The following is a 20791-nucleotide window of genomic DNA, read 5'->3' as shown; positions in this document are numbered from 1 at the left end:
AGATTAGCTGAGAGTCTAGCATCTTTGAAAAGTCTGAGTAGGAAGCATTTGCCATCTATTGCCTCTAAGGGCAGCTACCTATGGGACTTTACAGAATAAGAACTTTGGTCTCCACAACCCTTTATCTTAACCGAGACACTCCTTTCTATTGATTCCAGGTCTTTAGATAATAACTTAATTCTCTCGACCAATTGCCAATCAGGAAATCTTTGAATCTACCTATGACCTGGAAGCCCCTGCTCCAACTTGTCCTGTCTTTCCAGACCGAACCAATGTACACCTTACATGTATTGACTGATGTCTGCCTATAACTTCTCTTTCCCTAAAATGTAGGAAATCAAGCTGGAACCCAACCACCTTGGGCACATGTTCTTAGGACCTCCTGGAGCTGTATGTCACGGGTCATGGTCCTCACATTTCTCTCAGAATAATTCCCTTCAAATTATTTTACAGCATTTGGCTTTTTCAACAACAACTTGAACTAGCAAGAAAGTGTGGAAAATAGTGCTGATGAGAAAAATCCAGTTTTCTAGCCTAGAGGCATGGGTCTGCCCAAATGCTGAGAGACTGCTCCAACATGGCTCACCATTCCTAGAAGTGGTATGTGGCCGAGCTTGTGCAGAATATCATATCGGGACATACCTGCACCAGTTAGTCTAGGCCAGATCTTTTGACTGTGGGAGAGATTGGCTCCTCTGACTCGCGTGTAAGATGTTTTCCAAGCTGTTAGTAAATCAATGGCCATTTTCCCCCTGTTGAATGAATTTGGGAATAGTACCCGAATCAGAAAAGTTTCTGAGGATTTCTCCTGGAATTCCAAGGATCTGTAAATCCTGTGGCTGGCTGGGAGCCTACTTTGATGATCTTTAACGCAGAAGAGGATGTATTTGAGCATCTGGCCTGGAAATTGACTAAATCTGTCTATAGCATAATTAGTTCAGAAAGAGCTGGAAGACAAATCGAGAATGGTGGGTGTAAATAGAAGAAAAGGTGGCAGAAGGGGAGCCAGATGGATGAGCTGAGACACAAAACACACACAAGCAAAGGCTGCTTGGGATGCCAGCAGAGCACATTTGCATCTGGGGTCCAGAACAGGACAGTCACAAGGGAGTCTCCTTGGCTTGGAGATGTCTAGACCCAACATCCAGCTCCCAGGACAGAGCCTGCCCCTAAACAGCAAGAACCCAACCACCTTCCACATGGGGCAATCCGTGACCACACTGGGATAGGTGGTCCAAATTGGCTTTATTAGTGAATTCAGAGCGCAAACAATTCATAGAAAAATCAGTGGATTTCTTAGAGAATTTAGGCTCAAGGCTGATGCAGAGGTCTCATCAGAGACAGATTAGGCAAAGATGATTTCTTCGTTGCTATATATAATTTTTCCTTTTGCACGGTGCCATTCCAAGGCAGCCTAAATACATTCTGTTTGCAGTTCTGACAGGGTGTGGTAGAATATCTTGCATGTGCTGGGCCCTCAATACTATGTTTGGTGATAGAGAGATTTCCTTATTTGATCAAGCCTTGCTGCATCCAGGAGGGAATCAATAGTTAAAAACGTCTGCTGCTGAATTACTTCTCATGCTCATTTGCCGGCGGTGAGTGAGAGAGGGTGTTGCCAAGCAGGCTTAACTTCTATCTGCACCCAACAAATACCTATAATTAAAAAATAATAAATTTTGTATTTACTTACAAACACTGAAGCGATTTTCAGAGATCAAAAAGAGCCTGGGAGAGACCGTCACAGTGAGAGGTGACATTGAGCCAGGTGCATTTAACAGCACAACAATAAATAATTACGTTGCCCTTTTGAGAGCCGCAACGCATGACCCATCCAATTAAGCCTCCTGGAGTCTCCTTCTGATGGCCCATAGTTCACGACATCCTTCCCACATTTGTCATAACAGCTTTGTTTTCTGTATCCGTTTTCTTTCACAGTTTGCACCCCATGCAGTCAAATTTCATGCCTCCAAAATGAAAAATAAAACTGCTAGTTCTCGTCTCTTTGGGGGAAATTAGTCTTATTTCTCCCATAAATCATAAGCATGCTTCAGCTGTAAACAGAGCATTAGAAACTCTGGAAGTACATTAACTTCCGTTATTGGCAAGACCTGAGGTTACTGAGAGTGATTTATTTGTTGATTTTGACTTAAGGAGGGGAAGGCAGGTAGCTGCAGAGTGGGTGGGAGGTGTGGATTATTAACCATTTCAGTAGAAGGAAGTAAGTTCTCACCCGGGCAGCCCCAGTTTATGCTGGCTGTCACAGCATAAGTATTAAGAGCATCCCTTTCCCTCTAAAAGTGTCCCAGCTTGGATGATAAATTATATGGTCACTCTGATTAAAGTGCAGTGAAAATAAGGAGCAAAATCTTGTTTCGTGAATGAAGCCAGACACAAAAGGCCACATGTTGTGTGATCTCATTTATATGAAATGTCCTGAATAAGCAAATCCATAGAGGGAGAAAGTGGATTAGTGGTTGCCAGGAGCTGGGGGTTCCTGGGGGAAATGGGAAATGTTTGCTAATGGGTATGAGATTTCTTTTTGGGGTGAGAAAAATGTTCTAAAATTGATTGTGGTGATGGCTGCATGACTCTGAATATGCTACAAACCATTGAATTGAACATGTTAAATGGGTAAATTGGATGGCACATAGATTATAGGTCAATAAAGCTGTTCTATTAAAACAAAAGTTAAAAAAAATGTTAAACTACATAAATCCCAGAAAGGGAAAACAAACAAACAAAAAGCTTGCGTTCTGTCTTTCTGCTCATGAGCACTCTGCCCTCTCAGGGCTAGTCCCTCTGAAACAGCTGATTCATTGGAAGGATGTGGTGGCACATGCGGGGATCTGGAGGGCCAGCCTCTTGCACACAACTGTATTTTTATGATCTTGTTGGGGCAAGAAAGAGAGCGTGAGTTTCCCACAGTCATTGCTGAACATCAAGGTGTGTGCGTTGGCCTTTAAATGTCAGGGGAGCTGGTCGGGGGACCAGCAGGAACATCAGGTACATAAAGAGCCCAGCAATGACAGCTTGGCTGGAAGGAAGAAGACAGAGGATTCTGTTAGGGACTCACCCTTGCCCAGTCATATCCAATGCCAGTGAGTTCCCATTTAGGGAGAAGAAAAGAGGAGTTATAGGATGTGGGTGAAGGTAGGCATGGGGGGAACAGGAGTTGCAGTCTCCCCAAAGGAATTGAGCCCATGATTCCGCAGGTAGCACAGGGGTGGGGCCAGATCTGCCCTCTGAGATCAAGAACTCTAGGGAACAGAGGACAGCCACTGAGGGGCCTGTTGACGCTTAGACCTCTCAGCCTAGTGCTTTCAAAGGGATTATGGGACCTAGAATGAGCCCTGTTCCCGATCCATCTCCCAGCATTGGGATCCTCCTTCAAAAGAAGGGAGTTTAAACATGTGAGGAGACTAAACATTTACCCCGCACATTTGTATATCCTCACCCCCTAGAACAGAGTCTGGCTCTCAGGAGTATGTTGTTGGACAGATGCACAACACACAGGGTTCAGATGAGCTGATAAGGTTCCCTGGGGCAGCCTGTGTCCCAACCCAAGGCCCAGGGCATTTGGTCTGGGTCACCAACAGAGGGTGCTAGACACCTTCAGAACAAGGCTGGGTCTGGGGCCAGGGCCTGTCTGGAGGTGATGGAGTTCTCTCCTCATCACAGACAGAGGTGGAGCCAGGGCAGGACTTGAGCCCCAGTATCCACACATTCAGCGAAGGGAGGAGACAAACCTGTTCCCTGCTTGGGTATTTCCCCAGCATTACAAAAGGAAAATCAACCCGTTGAGTGGATAGAGGATAGGATCCGTGTTGGGTGGCTCACCAGTCTATCCCCAAGGGCCCGCACACAGTGCCTGGACAGAGAGGGCATGTGAGAGCAGGAGGGAATGTGGGAAAACCAGACGGGAGCGGGGCCACAGTGTTCTGAGGCTTTATCTCTGGCCTTTGCCTAGTGAGTCTTGGAAACAAGAGTTACACGTGAACTCCTGCATACCACACAGTGGAGTCTGTGCCTGGGCTGGTCTTTCAGCGGGATAGAGCTAGGTACGGACAAGGCCCAAGCAGGTCTCGTTAGCTTGGCAGAGAGGACAATTTCCATAAACTTGCACCTCTTCACACCACCCCACTCCCCAAACCAAGTCCACAAAAACAGAGGAGACAAAGCAAAGAAGGAACAGACCAAAAATGAGATCAAAATCCTCCTACAAAGGGCCAGAACATTGGGCCACCATGTCTTCAGGTGAGAGTGTCCATTTGGTATTTTGAGAGTCAGAGATGGGGCTGCTGGGGCCACAGATGAATCCAGGAATGGAAGAAATGGAGCTGAATGCATCTGCCATTGAGCTGCTCATCATATAGTTTTCTGCGTTTCACATACTTGTCTATTTTTCCCTTTATTGCAAGGAAATACTAGTTGTGTGCAAGGAAATCAACAGGAAAAGGGGGCAGTTAGAAGTCAATGGGAGAGCCAGACAAACAAGGGAATGCTGTTCTTCAGAAGATGAAGGCTGGTGACTGTCACCCAGGGCTGGCAGTGAAACACTAACACATCCGCAGGCATCCCCTCTGTGGGCAGCAATCTTGCCACCTGCAAGGTTGCCCAAGGACAAATGTTGTAAGAACAAACCAAAAGAGCTTATGATGTTGTCCAGTGCGAGTCCCTCACAGTGGCACATTCTGCTGAGAGGGTCAGGTGTTATAACATAAATCAATGAGGAGGAGTTGAAAAGTTTCTTCTTCCTGTGGGTTTAGAGTTCCCGCATAAGCTTGATCAGTTGAAAGTGCTTGTGAACTCCTTATTTTTTGCTTTAAATTCTCCTGGGACATGTTCCATAGGATCTTAGGATTTTAGAACGGAAAGGAAAAAACAATAAGACCTTCAAAGTCTCTTCCTTACGTTTAGAGTTGGAGAAAGCCAAACACTGTGGTGGCTAGTGTCTGACCCACACCTCAATACACACACCACACACACATACTCACTTATACACTCACACAGAGAAGAAAGAGTAGTAAGGATGAATCTTCCTGATATTAAACACCAACTAAAGGCCATTCCTTTGCATCTTGTTTATGGCTCTGCAGCTCACGTCAGCGACCCAGCTCTCCCCGTGGCTGTGGAGTTCCCTGAGCACCACCAGCTCTCTTGCCAGAGAGTGTGAGTCTTGGCCATGTGGTGCCTCCCTTCCTTCTCAAGGACTTGGAAAATGTTCTTAGAGTGAAACTAGAAAAATTTACCCATAAAGGATTAGCCATCTGTGAGAATTAACTAAGAAGAATTATTGGTAAACATGTCACCAAAGACATTGGAAACATCCAAAACTCAAGCTGACTCAAGGAGGAAATGTGGCCTGTGGTGATAATAGAGTATATGGGGTCCTAACCATGCCCTGTTTAGAGAAGGGCAGTGAGAATCCACAGGATGGCTTGCTCTGTAGGCCAAAGGCATGGAGAGAAGAGAGGAAGTCAGGGAAGCCAGGCTCACCTCCCCTTCTCCCCACACACAGGGAGCTGGGGTGCTGGTTAAACCTCCAGAAGCCACCCAGCAAGGCTGTCCCCAGGGTCAGGAGGGAGATTCCCTCCCAGCACCTGGGCCAGGAGAACATTGTGAATGTTGACCAGCACCAGCATCTGATTTTCCGCCCTGGAACTGTCTACAGAGGCAGAATGCCCTGAGCAGGTGGTGGCCTCCCCTTCTCAGTGCGTTTCTCATTGTAAGTGCATAAGTTGTTACTCTGGGTTGGGGGAAGTATAAATAGCAAAACAGGCCCAAGACAAGAGCAGTGCTCTCTTTATTAGTATTCTGGGGCTACTGTAACAAATGACCACAAATTGAGTGAGTTAAAACAACAGAGATTCATTCTCTCACAGTTCTGGAAGTGAAGAGTTGGAAATCAAGGTATCAGAAAGGCCACACTTCCTCTGAAGGTTCTAGGGAATAATCCTTGTTTGCCTCTTTCAGCTCCTGGTGGCTCCAGGCTTATTGGCTTGTGGCTGCATCACTCCAGTCTCTGCTTCCTTCTTCAGGCAGCCTTCGCCCCTGTGCATCAAATCTCTCCCACCTTTCTCTTAATAAGGATACCTGTCATTGGACTTAGGGCCCACCCTAAATCCAGGATGATTTCATCTTAAGATCCTTAACTTAATTACATCTGTAAAGACACTTTTTCTAAATAAGGTCACAGTCACAGGTTCCACAGGTTAGGACTTGGCCATATCTTTTTTGGGGGCCATGATTCAACCCTCTACACTGACCCACATCAGGGTCCCAGGCCTGCCATGCTAGGCCAGCCTCTAGGGTATGCACACTTTCACAGGGATAGCCAACCCATGGAACTGTCTGGGAGCAAACTGCCTTCATCAAGCTTGCCCCTTGTTGTAGTATTGTGCTCTTATTTTAAGCTAATTTTGCTGACCACTTCAGCTCTGTCATCGCATGCAAAAAGGCCCCCTTGAAGGTGTCCCTAGCTGGTTCCCACTGCCTGCAAACCAAATGCTCAGCCTTGAGGAGCACATCACATGACAGACAGAGTCGACTTTCAGAAAACGTCTGGGAAATTTCCGCCTCTGCAGTCAAGAAGCTTCTAGAGAAGGTTGGGTATTCCTGGATATGGAGTAAAAAAAGAGGCTTGGCTAAACTCATTTATTAAAAAATGCAATTTCCTCATGTTTTTTCCCAAGGGGAACATACAAAGGGCTTGTCCCGGCTCTGCCAATCCTGGATTTGCCTTCCGCTCTGGCTTTCCTTCTGACAGTGCAAGTCAGCACCTCGAGGGACAGCAGCTCTTCACAGACAGGCTCAGCCTCAGAGCAGCTGCCAGGCATGGAAGAAGCTCAAAGTGCTTCAGCCCATGCTTCAGTGAGTGTCTGGCAACCAGGAATAGATAAGGAATGGGAATAGCCACTTAGAGGCAGGACACACAGTGGGTCAGGCCTTAGAATCTAGATTCAGACTGGGTTTGAACATTGGACCTGCCACTGGCCAGTGATATGACAGTGACCAGATTCCTTAATCTCTCTGAGCTTCATCTGAAAAGTGAGCAGTTGTGAAGACTGAACAAGTTTCCCAGGTAAACTGCTGAACATTCTGTGACTGGCTCTCAGTATGTGTTCAGTAAGCATTCGTTGTTAAGGCTGCTCTAATTATTAAGAGGAAGGAAACTGGCCAATTCCACCCCTTTATCAGATCCCTCAAAGCCCAGGGCTAATGGATTGGAAACAGAACTGTGAAATAATCACCTCCACCCCGTGAACTCCTCCACTTTCTCACCTCTCTTGTCATTGCAAATGCATTTTCAATCACTCAGAGGCTTTGCCTTGATCGTCTAATTTGTGTAAAATAATGCAAGGTTGGTTTTCTAGATCTGAGGAGCCAGGAGGAAAGAAGTTATGATGACAGGCTCTGCCATTGTCTCCTACCAATAGTCCTGGAGGTCTGGAAGAGCTTTAAGCTACACGTTACCTTCTCAATCTGCCACTCTCTTGCAGAGTGCTCTGAAGCCCTAAAGTGCTAAAGAGCCCAGTGCAGCCCACAGAATACTTGACAGAAGGCCCAGCCAGGAGAGCTTAACTGGTGACTGGGGAAGAAAGGACCAAATGCCTCTCACAAGTGACATCCTCACTACTGCAGTGTAACAGGACCCAGCACATGAGGCATTTGTCTGATCCTCACTCCATCAACAGAAAGCAATTGGGGTGGAACCTCCCTGTCATCAGCTCCCATGCAGTCCTGAATGAACCCTCTCGCCTTGACCCACTCACCCTTCACGCACCTCCTCCCCCATCAGATGGCTTTTTTCTCTCTTTCCTCCAATACCAAGTTATTTCTACCCCAGGGCCTTTGAACAACCTCCGCCTCCCATCAGATACACTTTTTCTCAGACCTTTGCAGGGCTGGCTCCATCTCCTCACTCAAGCCTCAGCTCAAACATCACCTCCTCCAAGGCTATGTGGTCTAAATAAATACCCCCACTCCTTGCCTGGTCAATGAGCCTGTTTTGTTTTCTTCGTAGCTCTTCTCTGTATTTGATATGGTCTTATTCTATGTTTACAGTTTGTTGCCTGTTTTCCTTTCCCAGGAGGTCAAAGGGCTCTGTTAAGCTCTGCACATTGTCAAGTTCCCGAGCGCTAATAAAGAGGGTCTGCAGGAGGCGGAGGAGGAGAGGGAGGATCTGGACGCTGAGGCTGGTGAACGACGTTACTGGGGGAGCTGAGGAGGGCTGGGAAGAGCATTCCAGGTGAGGGTATCAGCAGAAACGAAGCTCGGAGGCCCGAATGTTGGTGAGACTGTCAATGCTGAGTGATGACACTGGTCCTTGGCAATGAGACTTGACTGCTACTGCTCTGGCAACTTCAAGTCCTGCCCAGGGTGGATGGGAACGGGGATGAGGAATGCACCCAGGAGGGTTTTGGTGGAGTCCTGGAAGCCTGTGGGAGGCCAGGAAACAGCGATGGCGAAGGAGTGGAGACCCCGGGGTCATCGCTGCGAGCTGCAGCACAAGCCCAGGAGCAGGAAATGAGTCACTGGAGGCTCCCAGAGGCAGTCGGCAGGGCGAAACTTTTAAGCTAGATCCCACAGTAAAGCAAGCCCCGACTCTCCCTGAAAGGGAGGCATTATTTAATAACTGTCCGCAGCAGGAGAGGCTGGGTGCGTGCATCAGGAAGGGTGGAAAGACAGCTCTTACTTAATCACAGTGCTGATCCACTGCCCAACTCACAGAGTGCATCTTGTCCACCTGCCAGGGGCCAAGAGTTGGGTTCTTGGCTCTGCCTCCAGCTGCATCTCAGTGACCGGCATTTCCTTGGTTTTCTCTTTTTATGGGATTAGGCTGTTCACTCCCTCATCTGCCTCTTAAGGAAACAGGGAAGATTATCTGGTTAATATCTGAGATAATCAGATAATTATCTGATTAATTATCTGAGAATGAACCAAAGATTACTGGAATAGCGATACTGTACTTTGAGTTTACATGGCTATTTTTTGAAAAACCTTAAAGAGCCTTGCTGATGTTGGAGTGGATTTTCTCACAGTATAGTTCAACTTTCATTCTTTAGCCTCCAGAGACATAAGTTGAACCTGGACCCAGGATCACAGTGATGTTACTTATTCACTTATTGGGTTGTTAATATTTTTAGTACTGAGTTGTAGAGTTCTTGATATGTTTCAAATATAAATCATTTGTCAGATAAGTATATATATATGTGTGTGTGTGTGTGTGTGTGTTTGTCCTGTATATATCTCCAATTTATGGTTTACCTATTAATTTTCTTAAGAGCACTTTTTGGTGAGCAGAACTTTCAAATTTTATATATGTATATATATTTATTTCAATAGCTTTTGGGGTACAAATGTTTTTTGGTTACATGGATGAATTGTATAGTGTTGAAGTCTGAGATTTTAATACACTCGTCACCTCAGTAGTGTACATTGTACCTCAGCCACTTCTGAGTCTCCGAAGTACATTTTACCACTCTGTGTGCCTTTGCGTACCCACAGCTTAGATCCCACTTTTAAGTGAGAATATACCATTTTTGGTTTCCCATTCCTGAGTTACTTCACTTAGAATAATGGCTTCCAGCTCCATACAAGTTGCTACAAAAGACATTATTTTGTTCTTTTTTATAGCCAAGTAATAGTCCATGGTATTGGCTGGGCATGGTGGCTCACGCCTGTAATCCCAGCACTTTGGGAGGCCGAGGCAGCTGGATCACCTGAGGTCAGGAGTTCGAGACCAGTCTGGCCAACATGGTGAAACCCTGTCTCTACTAAAAATACAAAATTTGCTGGGCATAGTGATGTGCACCTGTAATCCCAGTCACTCGGGAGGCTGAGGCAGGAGAATCACTTGAACCTGGGAGGCAGAGGTTGCTGTGAGCTGACGTCACACCATTGCACTCCAGCCTGGGTAAAAAGAGCAAAACTCTGTCTCAAAAATAAAAAAAAGTAAAAAATAGTCCATGGTATGCATATATATATTATTTATATATATATTATATATATTATATATATATTATATATATATTATATAATATATATATGACATTTTCTTTATCCATTCATTGGTTGATGGATACTTAGGTTGATCCCATTGCAATTGTGAATTGTGCCGTGGTAAATATCATATAGATGTCTTTTTGATACAATGACTTCTTTTCCTTTGGGTAGATACCCAGTAGGGGGGTTGCTGGATTGAATGGTAGATCTACTTTTAGTTCTTTAAGAAATCTTCATACTATCTTCCATAATGGTTGTACTGATTTACCCTCCCACCAGCTGTATACAAGTTTTTCACCATATCCATATCAGCATCTATTGTTTTTTGACTTTTTAATAATGACCTTTCTGGCTGTGATAAGGTGGTATCTCACTGTGGCTTTAATTTGCATTTCCCTGATGATTAGTGATGTTGAGCATTTTTTCTTATGTTTATTGGCCATGTGTATATCTTCTTTTAAGAAACGTCTATTCATGTCCTTTGCCCACTTTTTGATGGGATTATTTGTGGGTTTTTTCTTGTTGATTTCTTTGAATTCCTTGTGGATTCTAGATACTAGTCCTTTGTCAGATACAAAGTTTGCAAATATTTTCTCCCATTCTGTGGGCTGTCTGTTTACTCTACTACTTATTTCTTTTGCTGTGCAGAAGCTTTTTAGTTTAATTAGGTCCCATGTATTTATTTTTGTTTTTGTTGCATTTGCTTTCAGGGTCATCGTCATAAATTCTTTGCCTAGGCCAATGTTTTCTTCTAGAATTTTTATGGTTTCAGGTCTTAGACTTAAGTCTTTGATCCGGCTTGAGTTGATTTTTGTATAAAGTGAAAGAGATCTAGTTTCATTCTTCTTCATGTGGCTATCCAGTTTTCTCAGCACCACTTATTGAATAGGGTATCATTTTCCTGATTTATGTTGCTGTATGCTTTGTTGAAGATCAGTTCAACAAAGTATTTGGCTGTATTTCTGAGTTCTCTATTCTGTTCCATTGGTCTATGTATTTATTTTTATTCCAATACCATGCTGTTTTGGTAACTACAGCCTTGTAGTATAATTTGAAGTCAGGTAATGTGATTGTTTCAGATTTGTTCTTTTTCTTAGGATCACTTTGGCTATTAGGATTGTTTTTTTCTAATTCCCTGAAAAATGATATTGGTATTTTATAGGAATTAGATTGAATCTAGAGATTGCATTGGGCAGTATGGTCATTTTTACAATATTGATTCTCCCAATCCATGACCGTGAGATATATTTCCATTTGTTTGTGTCATTTATGATTTCTTTCAGCAGTGTTTTGTAGTTCTCTTTATAGAGATATTTCACCTCCTTGGTTAAGTATATTCCATGCATTTTTTTGCAGCTATTGTAAAAGGGATTGAGCTCTTGATTTGATTCTCAACTTGATTGTTGTTGGTGTATAGCAGTGCTACTGCTTTGTGTACATTGATTCTGTAACCTGAGACTTTATCAAATTCGCTTATTAAATCTCAGAATTTTTTGGAGGAGTCCTTAGAGTTTTCTAGGTATAAGATCATATTATTAAGCAAACAGGGATAGTTTGACTTTGTCTTTTCCAGTCTGGATGCCTTTATTTCTTTCTTTTGCCTAATTGCTCTGGATAGGACTTCTATGTCAAATAGAAGTGGTGAAAGTGGGCATCCTTGTCTTGTTTCAGTTCTTATGGGGAATGCTTTCAACTTTTCCCCATTTAGTATGACGTTGGCTATGGGTTTGTCATATGCAGCTTTCATTATTTTGAGGTATGTTCCTTCTATGCCTAGTTTGTTGAGGGTTTTTATCGTAAAAGTTTGCTGGGTTTTATCAAATGTTTTTCTGCACCTATTGAGGTGATCATATGGTTTTTGTTTTTAATTCTGCTTGTGTGATATATCTCATTTATTGACTTATGTGTGTTAAACCATCCTGCATCTCTGGGCTGAGACCCACTTGATGATGATGTATTGTCTTTTTGATGTGCTATTAGATGCAGTTTGCTGGTATTTTGTTGATGATTTTAGCATCTATGTTTATCAGGGATGTTGGTCTGTAGTTTTCTTTCTTGTTATGTCCTTTCCTTGTTTGGGTATTGGGATGATACTGGCTTCATAGAATGAGTTAGTGAGGAGTTCCTCCTTCTCAATCTTTTGGAATAGTTTCAGTAGGATTGTTACCAATTCTAAAGGTCTGGTAGAATTTGGCTGTGAATCCATCTGAACCTGGGCTTTTCTTTTGTTTGTTTGCAATTTTTAAAAAATTACTGATTCAGCCTTACTGCTTGACTGCTGGGATAAAAATCACAGACTTTTCCCGCTGAGCCCAGCACTGCACCTGTGCCTCTACTAAAAGAAACTTTCCACAAGCGGAACATTCTGGGACTCAAGGCTTGCTCTCTAAATTCTTTTGTCCCACAGATTGCTCCCTTGATGTGGTGCATTCCTCCTTCCCCTAGAAGTAGGAGTCCCTGAGAGCCAGACTACTGGGAACGTTGCTAGTCCTATGGGTCTAGCTGCCCAGTGGGGCTGTCACACTCCAAGCTGGTGTTGGGGAATGCCTGCAAGGGATCCAGAGATGTGATCTGTCCTCAAGTCTCTCAACAGTGGGTACCAGCACCAGTTCTGACAGGGGTGGCAGGAGAGTGATGTAGACTCTGTGAGATTCCTTGGTTGTAGTCTTAGTGCACTGGCTTTCTCAAATGCTGGTTGTGGTAGGAATGAACTGGTGACGTGTACAGACTCAGGAATCCTGGTTAGCCAGGGTGATGCAGGCAATGGAGATAGTTGAGGTCACACACAAGTGGTATAAATATATATATATGTGGTATAAATATATAGTGGTGTATATATCATATTTTATATATATTTATACATATAATTTTCCCTTTATATATAATTTTTATAATATATGCAATTTATATATACATAGTTCTATAATATATGAAAAAAGATATATAATGGAATATTATTCAGCCTTTTAAAAATGACATTATACTAAGTGAAATTAGCTAGATCAAAAAGGACAAATAGTGTGCTCAAATTAGTCATATTCATAAAGACAGAAAGTAAAATAGTGGTTACCAGGTCCTGGGTAGAGGAGAGAATGAGGAGGAGCTACTATAATGGGTACAGAGTTTCAGTCTGGGATGATGAAAGAGTTTTGATATGGATGGTGGCGATGGTTATATAACAATGAAAATGTACTTAATACCACTAAATTGTACACTTAAAAAGGGTTAAAATGGTAAATGTTATGTAAATTTTACCACAAAAAATAAACATAAATACCAGCAAGGGTACTGCATTCCTTATTTTATAGGAGAGGAAAACAAGGCACAGATACCAAGGAACTTGCTCAAAGCCATAGAGCTAGGGAGGGGCAGAATTAGAACATGCCTACACAAAATGAGCTTCCAACTTGTGCTCCCAGCAGTTTCCTGTATTGTCTCTTTCAAAGGTATTTTTTTGTGGTAATATTTATAATAGCACAAATTTGCACAATTTAAATGTCCAATGATTTGGCTAAATTGTGGACTATCCATTTAGTATATTATAGAACCATTAAACTTATGTTTCTGAAGAATTTTCTAATAACATGGATAAATTATCTACAATTTGTTTACACACTAAGTGGGGAAAATGTCAGTACATAAAAGTGAACTTACATTATGATCCCAGTTTTATTTTTTAAAATTATACAAAGGCATAGTTTAAGTATGGTTAAGCATTAAAAGAAGGGATTATATTCAAGTTATAATGAATTTATTTTGGAATTGTAAAATTTGAAGTTTTTTTTTTTTCAAATACTTTTCTGAGTGTTTCTGTATTCATTATCTAATTGCTGTGTAACAAATTATCCCCAAATTTAGTAACTTACATAAATAATAAGCATTTCTTTTCTGTCACAGTTTCTGCAGGCCAGGACTTTGGAAACAGGTGGACTGATAGCTCTAGCTTGAGATTTCTCATGAGGTTCAGTCAGATGTGTCAGGGCTGTGGTCACTTGAAGGCTCAACTAGGGGTGGAAGATCTGTTTCCAGGGAGTCTCATTCACGTGGCTGGCAGGGTGGGTTCCCTCCACAGTTGTCTTGGAGTGTCTTCACAACACAGCAGCTGACTTGCCCCGGAGCAAATCTTACCTGCAAAACCAAGGAGGACACTGAAATGCCTTCTATGACCTGGCCTCAGATGTCACACATTGTCACTTCCACAGTATTCTATGAGATCCACAGACTAATCCTAATTCATGCGAGGGGACTGTACATGGGAATGAGTTCCAGGAGGTGTTCATCATCTTGGAGGCTGCTTCCGCAGTGTCAAATTTTGTAAACGAATGCGTGACAATGTAGAATCAGGATTATGCCTCTGGGTATTCCTCCTCACAACCCATAATCTTAGTCTAATGATGAGAAAACATCAAGCAAACCCAAACTGAGAGATATTCTACAACATACCTGGCCAACACTCAAAACTGTCAGGGTGCTGATAAACAAGGAAAGACTGAGGAGGTCGGAGGAGACTAAGGAGACGTGATGATTAAATGTAATGTGGGATTCTGGATGAGATCCTGGAACAGAAAAAGGACACTAGTAGAAATACTGGTGAAATACAAATAATGCCTGTAGTTTCATTGATGATACTGTACCAATGTTAATTTCTTGTTTTTGACAAATGTACCATGGTAATGAAAGGGGTTAACATTAGTGGAAACTGCATGGACGGTATATGAGAACTGTGTGTACTCTATTTGCAACTTTTCTGTAAAATTAAAACTATTCCAAAATGAAAAGTTTATTTAAAAAAGAAATATATTTATTTAAAAAAGAAATATATTATTAATAATAAACTTTAAAAATTAAATATTAATAAATATAAATTAAAATAGTAATATACTTTTTATTTTGGAATAGTTTTAATTCCAATGTTAACCACTAATATTAAGCCCTTTCATTGCCATGGTACATTTGTCAAAAACAAGAAATTAACATTGGTACAGTATAATAAAAAATAATAATAATAAATAAAAAATAAATATAGTTTAAAATAAAGGTAAATATTTGACTCATTGGATTTATTTTAGAAGTAAAGGGGAATCTTGTTCTTAATAAGAAAGCAGAAAATTCAAAAAGGGGTCATGCAGAGCAGAGAACCACTGCCATTGGGAAGCTCAGCTCCCAATAAGTTTAATGGTTCTGTAATATACTAAATGGATGGTCCACAATTGAGCCAAATGTTTGGACATTTAAACTGTTTCCATATTTGTGCTATTATAAATATTACCACAAAAATACCTCAATGCCTTTAAATGCAAATGTGATGATATGCATTATGAATTCTCGAGAGGGAAAGCTATTTCTTATGGAATAAATTTCAGTGCAAAGCTATCAAAAGGAACTTTTCTCACGTATCCTTTGTTATCTTATGTGTTTTCAGCCTGATCATCGATGGTTCTAATCAGATGTCTGAGTTTGTCCTCAATGTTTCAAAGCTTGGCTCAGCAATAAAGGGTCTTTGGCCTTCTTTCTTTCAAGGGTGCCCTTGTTCTGTCAACAAGCACTTGCTGAGCACCTCCCGTGGGGCCAAGGGCAGTGCCAGGGGCTAGTCACAAAGGTGATTAATACAGGCCCCTACTCTCCAGCTCACCTTTACTTGGAGAGATAGAAGAAACTGATCTAAACCAATTTGGTTTATGAGTGTCAGGTCCTTTTTGGTGGATGATGATGGCTTCCAATGATTAGGGGAATCCCTCAGATGCCTTGGTTCAACCGCCTCCCTACAAAGTAATGCATTAAAATGAAAGCAAATTATAGGCCCCATTCCACAACATGAATCAGCTTTCATTAGTAAGCAGGTAAAGAGCCCGTCACTCAACCTGTTCTGTCATTTTGGTGATGTCCTCAATCTCTGTTCTTTCAGGCCCTCCAACAAACACCCTGCTGGGAAGTTTCACTAAAGGCAAATGTGACTGTATCCTGACAATAGGTCAACTAAATCAAATCAATGGCAGAAGCTTCTGGTAGGTGGAAGGCCCAGGGACGAGCCGAGTTTAGACCTCGAGTGCGCGCTGTTCTGCCCATGAAAGGGCAGAGATGCCTGTATTAGTCTTTCTGGCCCACAACGTAGCTTGAACTCCACCCATTCTGTAAGTCGAAAATTACGTTCCACATCCCTTACCCAAAGAGCAGGTCCTCTGGTGCAGATTCGGATAAGGATATTTGAAGTTGCTGCAGCCCATCTGGGCTGTGGACTCCTGTTAGGGCTTTTCAAATGTTTGCTAACCACCCTTCATGTATGGGTTCCTGACTAAGATACTTCAAATACTGACTAAAAGCTCCAGGTTGTGGATAAAAATTGACACACACATGTTATACTGTTAGAGAAACATAACACAATAATTAAAATACTTCAAATACAATGATAGGAGCAAATGTCTGTAAAAAGCACTCCAAGAACCCAGATGCGGAGCCGGGTGAGGAATTGGTGAGGCTCTCAGTGGTGGTGTTAGGGAAGCTTCTAGAGGAGCCAATCTTAAGCAAAACTCCAAAGGATGGACAGATGTTTCTCAGGGGCCAAGGGGAGAAAGGGATTCCAGGCACAGGGAGCCACTAAGGAGGGAGAGAGCGGGAGAGAGTTGGTTACAGACAGACATAGCGTGGGATCTGAGCAGGAGAGGTGCTGGGCAATGGAGATTAGAACGGGAGCCAGGTGCCTGGAGTCCCAGCTATTTGGGAGGCTGAGGCAGGAGGATCCCTTAAGCCCAGGAGTTCCAGGTTGCAGTGAGCTGTGAATGCATGACTGCACTCCAGCTTGGGTGACAGAATGAGACCCCGTCTCTAAAAAAAAATTTAAAAGGGAGGGATTGAAAAGGGGAGGGAATCCAAGTCTTGAAGGCCACCCCAGACTGAGAAGTGTGGATTTGATCCTGTGGGTAAGGGCCATTCGAAGATTTTGAGTAGCATTTAAAGTGCACAACTAGATTGATATTTTCTTTTTTTCTTTTTTGTTTTTTTTTTTTTTAGGCAGAGTCTCACTGTTGCCTAGGCTGGAGTGCAGTGGTGTGATCTCAGCTCACTGAAACCTCCGCCTCCCGGGTTCAAGCAATTCTCCTGCCTCAGCCACCCGACTAGTTGGGATTACAGGCACACACCACCACGCCGGGATAATTTTTTGTATTTTTAGTAGAGATGGGGTTTCACCATGTTGTTAGGCTGATCTTGAACTCCTGACCTCAGATGATCCACCCTCCTCAGCCTTCCAAAGTGCTGGGATCACAGGCATGAGCCACCATGCCTGGCCCAGATGGATCTTTTCAAATGTTATCTCTGGCAGTCATGTGGAGAAGAAGTGAAAGGGAGGAGAAATTGGAATTAGGGTGACAGTTAGAACTTGTAGTAACAATTCTGGCAACAGATGTCTATCGTGAGGTGAGGAAGCGGTAGGAAAGTTACCTTTCTGAGCATTTCCTTGGAGCCACGCTCTATGTTGAGCACTTTACATCTATAGAATCAATTCATCCTCACCACCTTAGGAGGTAGGTACTATACTATGTCCATTTTAGACACAAAGAGAGTGAGGTCTAGATAAGCTTGCCAGAGAAAATACAAGATATCCGGTTATATTTGAATTTCAGGCAAACCAGTAATACCTTTCTGGTATACATACGTCTCATGCAATATTTCATTTTCTAAATCTGGCACCTGAAGGCCCAGAAAGGTGAAGCAAGTTGCCCAAGATGTCCTAGCCGCCAAGTGGCAGCGCCAGAATTGGACTCGCGGGCAGGTGAGAGCCTGCACTTGGCTCCACCCTGCCTGGCTGTGCCGCCTCTCGCAGGTGGAGCTGGCTGGGCTCTCGGCCAACAGAGAGGGCTTGCAGGAGCGGAACCTTGGCCAGGCCACTAGAGTTCACCTTTGGGCAGCTTCGTTTACCCTTTTTCTCTGCCTGCTTCAATTATTTATTTATTTATTTATTTTTTACTATACTTAGAACAGGTCTGCAAACCTCCCATAAGCTATCTTAGTGCTGACAGCAAAATCCTGGCTTGTGACTAAGTCACTAAATCCCCGGAACTCCAAAGGTTTCTCTGCCCTAGGGTTCAGAACATTTTTCCAGCTCTCCCCTCCCACTGAGCACTGTAATTAGGAACTTATTCAGACCTGATCTGCAGACAATATGCATTGACAGCTCTGCATACCTGTTCCCACTGGCCTGGGATATAAAGCGCAACTTAAACAGAACTGTTTTAAGAGAGTTAATAAGGTTTCACCTGAGGCACAAAATACAATTGTACTTTCAACATTGGAATGTTTCAAACGTTTGACAAATGAATACTGGGTGCTGGTAATACTGTGAAGTGCAGGGCAGAAATGTTACTCTTTGGAGTTACTATCCTTACTAGTTTCATTTAAAAGACAGATATCAAAACACAGACCCAGAACAACACAATGAATGTTGCAAGGAGGGACTACAGAGGAGCGGGTGGGAGTCCAGGAAGAAGGTGGGGTCATGAGGATCTGGCTGCTCACAAACCACCCCATCAGCACTGTCGGAGAGCTCATTAGGAATGCAGAATCAGGGACCCCAACCAGGCCTACCAAATCAGACCCTGCATTTTTCTTTTTGTTTGTTTGTTTTTTGTTTTTCTGAGACAGGGTCTCAATCTGTCACCCAGGCTGCTGTGCAGTGGGGCAATCATAGCTCACTGCAGCCTCAAATTCCTGGGCTCAAACAATCTTCCTGCTTGTAGCTGGGACTCCAGGCATATGCCACCACACTTGGCTAGTTTTATTATTTTTATTTTTGCAGAGACAGGCTCTTGCTATGTTGACAAAGCTGGTCTTGAACTTGTGGGTTCAAACGATCCTCTCACCTTGGCCTCCCAAAGTTCTGGGATTACAGGCGTGAGCCACCACAACCAGCCTTAATAAGATCTCCAGATGAGTCCTGTGCACATTCAAGAGACATGACATTGAAGAATAAGCACCCTTCACTCCAGAGATGATACATGAAATGAATCTAGGAGGAATAGTTTTTCAGTTGGGGTTTAGAGGGAAGGCATAGAGGGAGAGGAAGCAGTAAACAAGGGCATAAAGAAAAGAGACACATTCAGGAAATGACCCAAAACTTTGGTATATCCAGAGCCCAGTGGTAAATTGGGAGCAATAGGCGGGAGCCTGCAAAGGTTGGCAAAGATGCCTTAGAGAGGGGAAGATGGTGAATGGCTTTGTTGCTACATGGGAGGGTTGGAGTTTTTAAAATGAAATCGTTCAAGCATACCAAAAAGCATCAGTAACGAGCATAAAATACAATAATGAGTATCAAGTATAAATAAAACCTTACAGATCAGCCTCCTGTGTATTCCCACCCACCTGCTTTCCATTCTCCTCCCTTCTTCCTGAACCTGACTTCTGTTCTGAGTTTGGCCTTACCATTCTTATGGATGTTTTTCATAATCTTCACACGTGTTTGTATAGATAAACAATACAGGATTGTTTTGCATGCTATTTTATGAATATGTCTTTTACTACATAAACAATATGTATTTTACTATAGTTTTACTTTCTGTTCGACACTATGTTTTTTAAGACTTATTGTTGAGGCTGGACACAGTGGCTCACATCAGTAATCCTAGCACTTTGGGAGGCTGAGGCAGTGGATCATTTGAGATCAGGAGTTTGAGACCAGCCTGACCAACGCGGTGAAACCCCTTCTCTACTGAAAATACAAAAGTTAGCTGGGCGTGGTGGTGTGCACCTGTAATCCCAGCTACTTGGGAGGCTGAGGCAGGAGAATTGCTTAAGGCTGGGAGGCAGAGGTTGCAGTGAGCCTCCATCTCCAAAAAAAAAAAAGAAAAAAAAGACTTAAGATGCACGAGGCCCTAGTTAATTCATTTTTGACTACCTTAGAGTATTTCTTTGAATGAATATGTCACTATTGATTCTCCTAATGGTGGATATTTTGTTGTTTCCAGTATAGACAATGCTGAAATGAGGGTCGTATGAGTCTCCTTGTATACATGCTTGAGTTTCTGCAGGGAACATTTCTAGGAGCAGAGTTGCTGGGTTATAGAATATGCACCTCTTCAACTTCTCTAGATACCATCATATTGTTTGCCAAAATGTTTGTACTGATTTACATTCCTACTAGGATAGCATGAAAGTTTCTGTTTCCCACATTCTCTCCAACACTTGATATTGTCACATTTAAACATTTCTGCATGAGAGAGGGATACACTCTCATACACATGAGATACACATGAGAGTGGGATACAAAGTGAAACACTTTGATGACAGTGGGATAACGTCTCTTATTTGCTTTTGTTTGTTCAACTACTAGTGAAGTTGAGCATGTCATTGTATATTTACCATCTATTTAGGTTTCCTCTTCAGTGAATTGCCAGTATATACCCATTGTCCACTTATCTCTTGGGTTGGTTGTCTGGAATTGATATGTAGGGTTATTAATACATTCTGGGCACTACTCCATGATTAGTTATCTGTATTTTCAATTTTTCTCCCAGGCTTGGTTGGCCTTCTTGTGGTGTTTATAGTGTTTTTTGTTATACTCCGGCTTTAAATTTTAGTATAATCGAATGAATCTATGTTTTCCTTTTTGTTTTGTGTATATGCTTTGGACTTTATTCCCTTCCTTGATGTTATAACAATATCCACCTACAGTCTTCTTCTAAAAGTTTTAAAGTTTTGTTTTTCGCATTTAGGTCTATTTTTATGCTTTCTCATATTGACAGTCAGTTGTCCCATTGCTACTTATTGAATAGTCCACTCTGCTTCTGAGCTA

The 20791-nt window shown here is 42.6% G+C and overlaps 1 long non-coding RNA gene across 1 annotated transcript; it reads right to left on the bottom strand.

Annotated features, from left to right (window-relative positions):
• Positions 1 to 1207: 1207 nt before the first annotated feature.
• LOC129049465 (uncharacterized) lies at positions 1208 to 15444 on the bottom strand. The gene is made up of 4 exons (XR_008512565.2): positions 15289 to 15444; positions 14452 to 14564; positions 13875 to 14136; positions 1208 to 1656 (listed from the first exon to the last, which is right to left on the bottom strand). It is a non-coding gene; the product is annotated as an uncharacterized LOC129049465 (long non-coding RNA).
• Positions 15445 to 20791: the final 5347 nt, after the last annotated feature.

The sequence above is a fragment of the Pongo abelii genome, chromosome 14 (assembly GCF_028885655.2).
Source record: "Pongo abelii isolate AG06213 chromosome 14, NHGRI_mPonAbe1-v2.0_pri, whole genome shotgun sequence".
Classification (NCBI taxonomy): Eukaryota; Metazoa; Chordata; class Mammalia; order Primates; family Hominidae; genus Pongo; species Pongo abelii.
This window is presented reverse-complemented; position numbering and strand designations above follow the sequence as displayed.